A 10,542-nucleotide genomic window follows, 5' to 3' on the forward strand; every position below is an offset into this window, starting at 1 on the left:
TAGCCATATCATGTCTGCACATGTAGATAGCTGAGCACGCGATCTCCTTTTTCACTACAGTTTAAAGACATATACATATATACTCTGAAATAAGAGTTAGGACGAATACGATTTGCATCGACCTCATCCATTAATTTTATATTCCTCTTCGCGTTTATAACTCTTTCTCGAAGTTACATCGAATATAAAATACGATTTTCGCGCGAAACATGTATTTCACAATAGCGGAATAAAAAATTTTGTCATGCGAAGTAATCACGCATCGTGAATGGCCATTTTAAAATTGATTATAAATTGTGAAGCCGAGTCACGCAGTAGCATGGAAGTCAATTTAATTAAATATTAATGAAGTAGCAACTCGCACGAAACAAAGATTACAAGAAAGAGATGATAGGGAAATCTTTCTTGTCTTTCTTTTTCTTTTGCCACACACATTTTTTTATCCTCATAGTAAATTCATCTATTCGTAGAAGCTATACATGAAACTGATATACCTGTATGCAAAGATCTCATTGCACGAGCTACTTATGAAATAATAAAATATCTCGCGTCCGATCTGTTTGTTGTCTCAGAAATATAATAGAACTTTCAGAAAATAACTTTTGTTTTAAAGAGTTTCATTAAATCAAGATTCTCATACTTTAACTTGTCTTACGCAAAATTTCTTCCGATGTGTCAGTCCTTTATAATTTAAAGATAAATGTTATAGATAAACATCAATTCATCTGTTCATTTATTTTTTCGGAAAAAATATTTGCTAGGGTATATCTCAATTTTGAATTATTTTTAAGAAATATACTAAAAATATATTAAAGAATATATCTATCACTACAATAAGAATTTCGTTTCTGCATTTTCTATTATGAGAGGAATTTGTCTGGCTTTTTATCGCCGTATATTGTGTAAAATATACCACTAATATTTTCTTCTATTTCGTATATTCTTTACATTATATTTCCTTTTCATTATTTGCTCTTCTTATTCTGTAATAGTCCAAGAATATCTGCAGCGATACTGCTACCCGCTATGCATCGTGCATGGGATAATCGCGGATGCAAAAAACTAACTGTATGAAGGCAATTTTCGTTTGCAAACTGGTGTTTTCCTTCTCATGTTATTAGCCGAATATTACATGCATGCTGCCAATCAATACTCTAGACATCTCGCTTTTATGTCATATGCGTGCATTTTTCATAAATATACGTCCGATAATGTCGTAGAATGAAAAAGAAAAAAAAAGTAAAAAAATAAAAGCTGAAAATAATCGAGTGTATCCTAAAAGAGGTAAAACGATAATAGTAATAAAGTAACGATCGATGATGAGCTCGCCCTTAACAATCAGTTCTCCTGTATCCTTCGAAGCAAATGGAACATCTCGAAGAGCGCTACAATTTAAACTGATTTCTCTTATCAACTACTGGACTATGGCTTTATCAAAGCGAATGGTACGCTCGTTTCATAAGGGTTACATTATCACTGTCATCATGCTATCATTTGTGTTCAGGTAGTTGCCGATTTTGACGATATTTTAATTTTATTTTGAATATTATATAAATTAAAGAGTAAATTAGAGAATTAACAAAATTTATGATGCACATAGAATTAAAACTTTATAATTAAATTAACTATGACTTTCATTTTCACGCATATTATGTTTTTTTCCATTCTACTAGCTAAATGTACACATATACTGTTAATTTTTAACACCTCCAAAAACTTTTCATATTTTTTTAATATAATATGACATTCTTTCGATAAGTGAAAACCGGAAAAAATAAAAGTATATGATCAAATGCAATCTTTAAAAAAAGTAGTGGAACAATTATAACAAAATAATGAGGAAATATGAATTCTCATCCTCAATGATCTTTTTGAGTTCATTCAAATAGATGGAACATCCTGAAAAGCGTTACTACAAATTGAATCGATTTTTATTATTGGCCAATGGATTATGGCCTTATCAAAGCGTGTGGAGCGCTCGCTTAATTAGAGGCATTACTACTGTCATTGCATTATCAATTGCATGTGTTCAGGTATAATTACAGAGCGTTATATTTTTTATTAAATATTACAAATTAATAAATTTCAAATAAGTTTTTAAATAATAGTATACAACAGAATTAAGATTTTATAATTAAATATTACTGTTCATTAAAATAAATTGGACGCTCGGCTCTTATTAGTCCATTTTATTACTATTTGAACTTTTTTAATATTTGATATATTGGAGCCTCTTTTTTTGTTATTGAATTTAAAATAACGTTTAATTATGCGAGAAATTTAGTTAAACATATTTTGATAAATGTCTCTTGAAAAATCATTATATCTTCATTCCTTCATTCTTATTAAAAACTAATGACATTTCCAGCTAAATAGCATTTTCACCTCTAATATGACAAGGGAATTCATGGTGCTTATGATGCAAACATTGATAATTACAATGGGGATCTTATACCACATATATGCACATATCGGACATTTAGACAAAGTAAGCTTGGTCATTATTATTTGTACCCTTAATAAAGTTCAATAAGAATTAATTATTTGCATTTTTTGACATTATTTTATGTTAATATATAAAACTTATATTACATAACATTTTTTTTTAAATATATAATTTTTATAAATTTTACATGTGTATGTACATATACACGGAACATTTTAACACATAAATTTGCACATCTCGGAGTTTATATGCATTTTCCATATACGTCTTAACGTGCATTTAAATTTATGTGTTCAGGCATTCCTATTGCCAAGTGTACGTGTGTGTTTTTATTAGATATGTATGTTTTGTTAAAACAAATAACTAGTCTGATTCTAATTATGCTTTTATCACACTATTCTTCGTATTATTCAATATTATGAACAATATTCGTAAAATAAAAAAAAAGTCATACAATAAAAATAAACAATATATAAATTTTAAGTATCGATAAAATTTTAAATATTGTATAATTTTAAAATTTCATTATTATGTTCACACTAACGTTCAAAATGCCTAAATAGATCAAATATATATATTATCTCCTTGCATCTTTTCTTATTACCATTTTATAATATAATGCTTTCCATTTATAGTGCTTTATTTGCTTTTTAGTTTAAAAAATTATTCGACTGTATGTGGCAAGACTGGACTTTGCAAAAAACAGACGATGAAATCAGGATTATGCACCAACATGCAGAAATGACGAAATTATTTACATTCTATTATGCACGTAAGAAAAATATTAAGTTAGTTTATTATTAAAAAATTTCTGCTGGTGAATTTTAAACTATGTTTCTGTATATGTTGATTGTGGCAATCATTCTTTTTACATTTTTTTCTGTATCGAATTATAATTAAATCGAACATTCTCAAGAAAGAGAAAAAGATTTGTAGTTGAATATAATAAGAGAAATGATGTTCGTAACTATTCAAAATTAATCATACTTTAAATATCACTTATGCTTTGCATTTTAATTCACTTGAACCTTATATCACTTTAACAAAGATTCTCAAATGGAGAAATCAAATATTAATGTGATCTCAAAACCAAAATTTATATCTTGTATACACATGATTATATATTATATAATGATTATATTAAAAGATTTATAATTATCAACTTTTTCAGTTTCTGTATACGGACTTCAGATGATGTATTTCGTGTGGATGTTTGTGCCAGAAATTCTCGATGTTATATCGCCAATGAATGAGTCTCGACCGCGAAGAGACCCCTTTAATTATAATTTCTTTATCGATGAGGAGCGGTATTTTTACTTAATTCGATTCTACATATCCATTATGCTAATGATCTCACCATTAGTTTTCGTTGGCAATTCCACTCTGTTTCTAATTCTCACGCAGCATGTTTGTGCAATGTACAAGTTATTAGGGTAAGAAATTAATTCTTATTTTGAAAAAATAAGTAGTTTATATAAAAAGAAATCATGCAATTTGTTTATTAATTTTTAAATACATGTAGATAAAAATATCATTTCTTTCTACTTTCTATATAAATGTCCATGAATCCATTCTTATCTTTTTTAAATTTATTTTTTACTTTTTTTTCATAGATAGTAATTAATCATTTCATCCTTTATTTTGTGAGAAAAATATTATATGAACAAATTTGGATATAATAATAGAGTATAGAAGTAATATTGGGATTATTTTGATAGGCATCGCGCGGAGCACTTATTTTACGTTATTGGAAATGCAGCAGAAAATGATTTAAATCATAGAAGAGTAAGATGTGGAAACCTGGCAATTTTTATACGGCTACATTACTACATCATACAGTTCGTACTTTTATTTAACGCCTTATTTAATGTATAAGCGTAATTTGATTTTTCATAAGTGTAATGCAGAAGAAATTTTTATTGTGATTTGCAAACAAGAAAAATAATTGAAAAATAATTGAATAATGATACTTTTATTTGTATTTGTCCGTTTTATACGATTTCAAACAACAAAAAAATCCGTTAGATATTAAATTAGATAATATTAAAATTATTTCTTTAAATATATTAAAAAATATTATTTATAAGTTATGATTCACACACAGTATAATAATATAAAAACAAAGAAATTATAATTATTATTCATGTATTAATTTTATAATTAAAAAAATTATTGTATAAAGTCAGCAACATTTATTTTTATATGCAAATAGAACTTTTAAAATTATAATTTTAATATTTATATCATATAATACAAATATTATATATGTACATATATAATTTTTCTATAAGAAATTCTTTTTACAAGATTCACTGATGTAATCGAGACTTGTTACACAATACCATTGCTAATAGATCTCATAGGATGTGTGAGTGTGTTAAGCTTTACGTTAACGCAGGTATGTTGACAGTGAAAATGGATTGGTAAAATATATTAGAAAAAAATATATTAGATGATTTATACCGTGAATTGTTATCTCACAGTGCTAAAATGAAATCTTTCAGTTATCAAGCATTATCGGCAACATGGAAGTAGCTCTTAGATCTATCGGTTTGGTTACTTCAACGTTGTGTTATTTATTCATATTTAATTACATGGGACAAAGGATAACAGATATGAGCTCAAATATATGTGAGAAATTGTAAGTATAATTTACTTCTTCAATAATATATAATTAACGTTTTTTTAAGTATTTTTGATATTTGACATGATATTTATAGTGAATTGATTATAAAATTCATCTATTTAAGAAAAAAATTGATATTAATAAAATTTATTAAAAATGAAAAATATATGTGCAAGATAAATGCATCTATTAAATATATTATTTGCACAAGATCTACAAAAATATATATACATGAATATATATAAATTATAACATTTCTCTCTTTAGTAAAATGTAAAAAAACTTTTACTCATTTAAAATTTATTTTAAATGAAATGTCTTCGTTATTTTATTATTTGACAATTACATAGTTATAATGATTTCAAAATTGATCTTGCAGATATAATTCTGCATGGTATGACGCAGTTATTTCGGAGCAGAACTCGTTATTATTAATAATGAGACGATGCCTTCACCCGCTTGTTCTGACTGCCTGCAAATTTTACGTGATGTCTTTACAAAATTTTGGAATGGTAAGATATTAATATATTCGACACATGCAAATAAAAACAAAAAATAAATAATGTGCGTTTTCTGAAGGGAATTCAAATGGCGATCTCTTATTGCATGTTTATTAAACGATTATAAAAGTATCTTTGCTAATTGTAACGTAGAAAATACTCATGTCAAAGATATTATGTAAAATATGTGTTAATCTTATTTTAATATCGAATCAAAAATTCTTCTTTGTGAAAGGAAAAGAATATTAGTGCCATTTCTGCAGGTAAATAAGTGTACATGAGATAAATGTAACATTATAAGTAAAATAAATTTGCAACTATGTTGATGAAACTTATGTTAATCTTCTTTAGAAAAATAGTATTTTAGAATATAAAACAATATTAAAAATTAAAAATAAGAATAAAGTAATACAATAATCAAATAATTAAAATATATTATGCGGTCCCTATTTGTATTCTAATAATAAAAATAAAAAAAATAATTATCATATATATCTTAAGCATAATTTTCTCATCATTTATTTAAAGATTTATTAACCTATCTTAGAATACTATGAGTTTAAGTTAGTGTTATTTATTTGTGAATATATATATATATATATATATATATATATATATATATATATTTGCAATTTATCTTAAAGAATAATTTTTAATATTAATATTTAAATGACGGCATATGCTACATTCTTATATTTTCTATTGCGAAAATGGAAAAAAAATTGTGTATATCGCATTTATTAATAATTGTGTTAATAGCGCGATTAACAAAACGCGACATCGTAGTGTATATATACACACACATATATTTATCATAATATTATTCAAATATTGTACATGTACTATCAATCGATTATCTGAACGCTTCTGAAAAATTTTTGCTTTGTAACAAATCCGTGTACTTTTCTTATAAATAATTCACTTAATAATGTCGCAAAAGTGAACGAAATGAATGATAAAAATAATTGAGTAAACCTGGAAAAAGGAGTGAAACTGCTGCAGCAACAAAGTGACAATCAATGATGGACTTTCATTTCGACAATCAATCCATTTATATCCATCGAAATAAATGGAACATCTCGTAGAGAATATTACTAGTTGAATCGATTTCTTCTATCGGTTTCTGTCTTCTATTGTGGCCTTATCAAAGCGAATGGAGTGCTCGTTTGATGAGAATCGTTAATTTTAGCATCTGCATTTGTTCACGTAATTGTAATTGTAAAAGTACGTATATTTCATAATCATATATATTTTCTTTATTATACACAGTATTATATAATGTAATATTATCATATAATTTGTTTATAAATATTGATGAAAATGTTTTTTTTTATTATTCACGTTCCTAATATTTAACATTTAACAGGATTTTTTATTTTATTGTCAGTATAAATACTGACATAAAGAATTTTTAAACAATATTAATAATAAATACAAATTTTGTTCATAAATAGATGTGTACGTGCGCGCGTTTATCAAATTTGCAATTAAATCATTCATTGTTACGATATCTATTATCACTTGTATTACCAATATGTCATAATAAAATTTTAGATTCTTAAAAATACAAATGCTCGATTGTTGTGAATACTGGCATATTAATCGATAGAGACTAATAAAAAAAAACGCACAGATTAATCTAGATTTATTTTTCTTATTATATTTTTTAATTAATACATCATTTATTGCTTACGATTTTATTTTTTCAACTTAGGAAACTATTGGAATATATGTGGAACGATTAGGCGTTGCAAAAAAATACGAATGAAATCAAAATTATGTACGAGCATGTGCTGAAACCACAACATTATGGATACTTCATTATTTTGGTAAGAAAAATGTTAAACTTTGCTTTACCCGCAAGAGATGCGTCTATTTTCACCTATAAAATCGCGAATATATTCCCGCACATGATACTACGAAACTATCGTATTTTCTTCATTATCAGCAACGAATATATAGCCATAAAAAATTTACGGTGAATAATACATTTACTTTTCCATTGTTATTTATAAAGATAAATGTAAAAAATTAATTTATCGTAAATCATTTTTAATCTAAGGCATCATTTCTTGCGAATTATATAATCATGATAAGCACTTTCAAATTGCATTTATTAGATTCATTACGATTACTATCATGCAATTGTTTTGGAGTCAAAATTATTGTTGTTAATAATTAAGCGACACTTTACTGTGATTATCTTGACTGCTTAGTTTTATCTCCTTGTCAAATTGATAAGAAAAAATACACCCTAATCAATATGCGTAAATTATGTAATTATGAGAATCAAGAATCAAGAATTCATTTTCTTAAGATACTTCAAAGAGTTATCTCAAATTATAAGTTTATCAAACACAAATCTGAGGATAGTTTTATCAATGACAGATATAGAAATAATGTAAAAGCCTTTTAATCTATAATCTATGTTAATCTATGAAACAAGATAATAATCTTGTTTTCAATGCCACGTTGAAAATTCTTCTTTATATAAACAAGAAAAATGTATTTAGTTGCAAAATATAGATAAGTGTATGTAGATATAATAAACAAAAAATATACGAAATATATACGATATTTCGTCTGCATTATTGAAAACCTCGTTTATGTTAGACGTGTCGATGCAATTTGTAGGAAGTAAAAGCGAAATATACTGCATCGTTCATAATTCACACGAAGCTCTGATCGTTTACGATTCACCAAAATCGGCGAAAGGTCGGTCGTAAGTCGCGAGATGAAGTCACGGCAAGCGAGGCAGCGTCTGTAGAGGCCGGTTTAATAACATTAATGAAGGAGCAGCTCGCGAAAAAGAGCAAGACAGAAAGGGGTCGGGAGAGAAGGTGGAGACGAGGGGGAGAGTGTTCTCGTCCCCTTGATTTTCCTCGCCGCTCCTCTACCATTCTTTATCCTTAGAGGAAATAAAACCAGAGTTGTAAGAGCCGGATGATTAATATCCAGCCGACAGTTTGTGAAGCGGGCAGCCAATAAACGGGATAAAAATACTCGTGAAAAATAGCGCGCTCATTAGGGGTACAGTGACATCTGCGACTGCCTGCCTCGCGCGAAGGAGCTCGAGAAGGCGGGTCGAGGAGAGCGATAGGGTGAACAGAAAAGGAAAAGAAGATGAGGCAGAAGGAGAGGTAACTCGAGTACTGGAAAACGCGGAGGGACAGATTTATTAAAGTAATGGCAGATTATTTTAATATTCCGATGGGAGTGCGCTCCATTCGCATTGTCTCGTGCAATTCAATAATCTTCACCTAAGAGTTGGCATCTAAGCAACCCTTGTCGCTGTCATTATTTCGAAACGCTGTCACTTTGTTCCTTTCGTTGATGTCTAACACATGAATAAGAAATACATAGATTTGCCAAGACGTATACGAAAATCATTGATGTTTAAATAACAGAATCTCCCATCTCGAATCGCGAAATTCGACTCTCGTACTTTACTTATTCGAATCTGCATTCATGCCTCAAATATAGCGTTAAGTGTGCGATGTGGATATAAGCCAATATGTGTAACATCGACGAATTCTGCCAGGAAAAGAGTGCTCCGTTTATTTGAGTTCGAAGTAGCTCGAGCTAAATTTTTGTCGGGAATACAACGGATATAACGCATCTGTTGGCTTACGAAAGCTGTAAGTGTTGCTGCCAAAACAGTGATATCTGAGTAATCGACTCAATCAATACGGTTATTATATTTTACTCTTCATTATTAACATGTTCTATTACTAACTTCTACATTTTCCTCTGTCTTTACGTTACGTGAAAAATAAAAGCATAAGAAAATAGCGTTTCGTATGAGTGTTATAGAATAATAAAGATTGGATAATAAAAGATATATTAGAGAACATAAGATAAACGGCAATAATTAACAGCGGGATAAATGAGTTGCAGTATCGTCTAATGATAAAATCAATAGTCATCATGAAGTCGTTAAGAAATCACGACTATTAATCAAATTCGTTAATCGTAGAATTATTAAAAAAGAACAGCCGTGAAATATTTATCATCGAGAGACGCAATAGTATTATACTCGTTCCATTACACGATTACATTGATTCATTCGCAGTGTACAATTTTAATCAATACACAGTTTAATTCTAATTATTTGGCAATGGCGAAAAATGTGAAAAAGAAATTTATCGTCGTGTACGATATATAGCGTGCTTGAACAAAAGCGAATAATAATTCTTCAGAATAAGTAAAAATCGCAGATGCACATCGGGATAATTTTCTTCTTGGCATTAGTCCGTACACGATATCGTTTCATTTCGGAGTATCATTGCGTGAATCGAGAAGAAAGGCGCTTATCTTTTTATTCTTGCTCTTATTGGATTATTTCGATCCATTTGGCAAAACTGAGAGTCTACCGAAGAAGACGCTGTTGCCAAACAATGAAACAATATATATTTAAAAAAAAAAAAAAAATGCGTTTATTATGAAATATCAATTGTACAACACTCGCAACGATTTACGTTATAAATTAGCTTTCGCATTACTTCTAAGAGATTATGCCAAAAACGATATGTTGTAATTACCCTTCCCTGAACGTATTCTACAACATAACTACAGCTACTGCACAGCTGCCATTATGGGCATATCGGGAGTAAACGATCGCAACCATCAGAGCACTGATATACGCCCGCCATCAAAATCACGTGCCACAAAGTGGCGCGATTGTATTTTTCTCTCAATTTCTTTCTTTCTTTTTTTTTTCTCTCTACTCTTTTTATTTTCAATCACGCAGCGCGGACCCGATCGACCGTTCGATCGCGACATTGTACTCGAATCGGCCGGCATAATCTTGACGTATATTTTTCCGGACAGCGCGAGCTGCGAGCCATGGTGGATGCTGGCCGGCACGGCCAGAGATATTCGTTAGGGGTGGGCAATTTTTAAAAATTAAACGTCCCACTTTATCGTTACGCGTGGCGATTAATAATAACGGGCGCGATCGGGGGCGCGAG

The 10,542-nt window shown here is 29.0% G+C and overlaps 1 pseudogene; it reads left to right on the forward strand.

Moving 5' to 3' along the window:
- The first annotated feature begins 399 nt into the window (after positions 1-399).
- LOC126854087 (uncharacterized) lies at positions 400-5,699 on the forward strand (annotated as a pseudogene).
- Positions 5,700-10,542: the final 4,843 nt, after the last annotated feature.

This window comes from Cataglyphis hispanica, chromosome 13 (genome assembly GCF_021464435.1).
Source record: "Cataglyphis hispanica isolate Lineage 1 chromosome 13, ULB_Chis1_1.0, whole genome shotgun sequence".
Taxonomy (NCBI): Eukaryota; Metazoa; Arthropoda; class Insecta; order Hymenoptera; family Formicidae; genus Cataglyphis; species Cataglyphis hispanica.